This window comes from Ursus arctos, unplaced genomic scaffold (genome assembly GCF_023065955.2).
Source record: "Ursus arctos isolate Adak ecotype North America unplaced genomic scaffold, UrsArc2.0 scaffold_19, whole genome shotgun sequence".
NCBI lineage: Eukaryota > Metazoa > Chordata > Mammalia > Carnivora > Ursidae > Ursus > Ursus arctos.
Genome location: NW_026622863.1, coordinates 53,585,759 through 53,589,772, shown reverse-complemented (window position 1 = coordinate 53,589,772; position 4,014 = coordinate 53,585,759). Strand labels below are relative to the sequence as shown.

At 50.4% G+C, this 4,014-nt stretch overlaps 1 pseudogene; it reads right to left on the bottom strand.

The window, feature by feature from the left end:
• Positions 1-1,063: 1,063 nt before the first annotated feature.
• On the bottom strand, positions 1,064-2,548 carry LOC113249392 (endothelin-converting enzyme 2-like; annotated as a pseudogene).
• Positions 2,549-4,014: the final 1,466 nt, after the last annotated feature.

The following is a 4,014-nucleotide window of genomic DNA, read 5'->3' as shown; positions in this document are numbered from 1 at the left end:
ATCCTCCGAAATGTTTAATGCTTGTTTTGTGATATAATCTGGGATCCGTCATGGAGAATGTTCTATGTACAGTGGAGAAGTGTGTATCTGGTCAGTGGGCAATGTGATCAATGTTGGCTCCACTTGGTCTGTAGTGTTGTTCACGTTTGCTGTGTCCTTACTGCTGTTCTGTCTGGGTGTTCTCTCCGTAATTGAAAGTGGGCTGCTGGAGTCACTAATGCTCTGTTGCTGTGTATTTCTCCGTTCAGATCAGTGTTTGCTCTATAGATTTAAGCCCTCTGGGCCCTCTGGTGCTGAATGCATAGATGCCCGTCATTGTAATATCCGCCCGGTAGACTGACCCTATTACTATGTAGTCAGCTTCTTTGTCTGTATGACAGTTTTTGAATTTAAAATCTACTTTATCTGGTAAAAATACAGCCACCCTTTCTCTCTCTTCGTTCCCACTTGCATGGAGTGTCTACGTGTGTCTTTAAATCTTCAGTGGGTCTCTTAACACAGCACATAGTTGGATCTTATTTTTTATTTTTTGACAGATTTGTGCCTATTTATTGGCACAGGGACCTATGGAACCAAGACCCTTCCCTCTCCTCCCTCCTCCCTGTAAAAATAAACTCTATCCTTGCCTCTCCCTGCTCTGTCTGCTTTTCTGCTTGGGCCAGGGAGCATCAGCCAGCCCCTAAGACTTGTGCCCCCAGACAGGAAGAACCAGCACCCCGTGCATACACGCCACACACACTTCGCCTCTGAGCCCAGGGACGCTAGGAGGCAGCAGGAGGCCTTGCAGAGGCCCTCGGGCTTCCACGAAGAGCTGAGCACAGCTGGTCAGTGCAGGTTGGCAGCGGTATTGGGAGCAGCAGTGTGAGGGGCATGGGGTGGGGGTAGCTGCTGAGAGTGGGGCTGAAAGGGGCTGAGTCCACTGAGTGGGCCTCAGGGAGAAGCAGGGGAGGCAACCACCCATGCCCTGTGTGGTCAGAGTGGGGCAGGGACAGGAACCCCCAAAGCCACCAGTCAAATGATCTTAGGACTAGAGGAGGCAGACTCCTTCCTGTGGGAGCTGGTGCCCCCTGCCCAGGCCTCCTGCAGGCAGGGCGACCTGGAAGGATATGACCGTGAATGGTGGGGGCTCTGCTGGAGGTAGGGGTACACCCAAAGCAGAGGCACAGTGTGGTGTTTGAGGGAGGACTGGGACTTGCATCACTAACGGTGTGGAGGGGCTGGACCCTGCCCAGAGGGCATCTGCCTTCTCTAAACCTGGAACAGCTAAGCTTGCTGGGCAAGCCACCCCAGGTCCTGGCAACGGCCAGCCATTCCTCCCCAGCCCCAGGTCTGCCACACCTCGCACAGCTGTCCTAGGTTCACAGGGGAGCCAACAGGGCCGCTGAAGTGCTGCAGGAAGTCACGGGATTTGGGGAGAGCGCCTAGCACGAGGGGTCGGTCACCAGCCCCTCGTGAGAGCTTTCGGGTGTGCAGACTGAGCACCACACCTGGCCAAACCCCACAAAGAAGAGCTGGTGACGGGCGAGCCCCACGGGGGCAATCGCTGCTCCTCCCTGTGCTCAGCCATGCTCCGCAAGTGCCACAGGCAGCCTGAGCTCCCTGCTGCCGGTGATGTTCTCCCCCAGCAGCTGGGGGCGCTGAGCCTCCTCCAGGTGGTACTGATGGCTCCTCCATGCAGGTCGTGTGACTCTGGAAGGCTGCCACAGCTTCCCTTCCTCGTCATATTCACCCCCTGGGTCATCAAAGGTGTCCACTCATGGCCCATCACCATGCCGATGCCACCGAAGTTCAGGGCGTTGGGGTGGTTATGGCTGTAGAAGGGGGGCAGCAGGATGCTGGCAGGGAAGATGATTTCATTCTGGTTGGAAGGTGCTAGGCATTCACTGTCTGGGGCTCATGCTCCACTGGTCCTGGATGGGAGGCTTGGGCTGCTGATCAGCCATCACTTTGGCACAGAAATTGAGCAAATTCAACACATTCTGGAAGAAATCTTCAGAGACTTCCTGCCCATCATAAACATCAACCAGCTCTTTGGGCTCCGGGATGAAGTCCAGGAAGCCAATCATATCATAGATGGGTCTGCTTTCTCCTTGGCTGCCTGGTGGGTCTTATCCATCCAAACGAGCTGCCCCAGGGCCTCCCCAAGGCGGTGCAGAGGTCACCGATCATCCCCTTAGCAATTACCTTGCTTTGCCAGTCAAATTCGGCTCACAAAGCGGGAGCCCAAGGCGAAGCTAAGTGCGGCATCCGTGTTGGAGACACAGGCTGCCGCCCTGGAGTGCAGGACTTCTTGGTGCCACGGAGGGCCTCCAGCAGCTTCTTTGTGCAGACTCACAGCAGTGGTCCAGGCTCCAGGTCATCTTCTGCACCAGGTAATTGTTCAGGATGCTGGGCTCTGTGTGGTTGATGAGCTCTGACACTTGCTGCCAAAAATCTGTCCCATACACCACCATGGGCTCAGAGTCCCCCAGCTCCTGTGGTGACAGCAGGAAAGACACTCCAGCCAGTTCATGGAGGGTGCCAGGACCTGCAATTCCGCAACGCTCATAGTTGGATCAGATTTTAATTTTTTTTATTATGATATGTAAGTCATCATACAGTATATCATTAGCTTTTGATGTAGCGTTCCATATTCCTTGTTTGCGTATAACACCCAGGGCTCCAGGCAATACGTGCCCTCCTTACTACCCATCACCAGCCTATCCCAGTCCCCCACCCCTCCCCTCTAAAACCCTCAGTTTGTTTCCTGGACTCCACAGTCTTTCATGGTTTGTCTCCCCCTCTGAATTACCCCCTTCATCTTTCCCTTCCTTCTCCTAATGTCCTCCCTGCTATTCCTTATGTCCCACAAATGAGTGAAACCATATGATAATTGGCTTTCTCTGCTTGACTTATTTCACTTAGCATAATGTCCTCCAGTCCCATCCATGTTGCCACAAATGTTGGGTATTCATTCTTTCTGATGGCTGAGTAATATTCCACTGTATATATGGACCACATTTTCTTTATCCAGTCATCTGTTGAAAGGCATCTCGGCTCCTTCCACGATTTAGCTATTGTGGACATTGCTGCTATGAACATTGGGGTGCATATGGCCCTTCTTTTCACTACATCTGTATCTTTGGGGTAAATACCCAGTAGTGCAATTCCTGGGTCATAGGGTAGTTCTATTTTTAACTTTTTGAGGGACCTCCACACTGTTTTCCACAGTGGCTGTACCAGCTTGCATTCCCACCAAGAGTGTAAGAGGGATCCCCTTTCTCCACATCCTCTCCAACATTTGTTTCTTTCCTCGTCCATTTTTGCCATTCTAACTGGTGTAAGGTGATACTCAATGTGCTTTTGATTTGAATTTCCTTGATGGCTAATGATGTTGAAAATTTTTCATGTGTCTGTTAGCCATTTGTATGTCATCATTTGGAAAAGTGTCTGTTCATATCTTCTGCCCATTTTTTGATTTGATTATTTGTTTTTTTTTAATATTTTTTATTATGTTAGTCACCATACAGTACATCCCTGGTTTTTGATGTAAAGTCCCATGATTCATTACTTGCATATAACAACCAGTGCACCATGCAATACGTGCCCTCCTTACTACCCATCACCAGCCTATCCCATTCCCCCCTCCCCCTCCCCTCTGAAGCCCTCAGTTTGTTTCTCAGAGTCCATAGTCTCTCATGCTTCATTCCCCCTTCTGATTACCCCCCTTTCTTTATCCCTTTCTCCTCCTACTGATCTTCCTACTTCCTATGTTCCATAGATTAGTGAAACCATATGATAATTGTCTTTCTCTGCTTGACTTATTTCACTTAGCATAATCTCCTCCAGTCCCGTCCATGTTGCAGCAAATGTTGAGAACTCGTTCTTTCTGATGGCTGAGTAATATTCCATTGTGTATATGGACCATATCTTCTTAATCCAGTCATCTGTTGAAGGGCATCTTGGCTCCTTCCACAATTTAGCTATCATGGACAATGCTGCTATGAACATTGGGGTGCATATGGCCCTTATCTT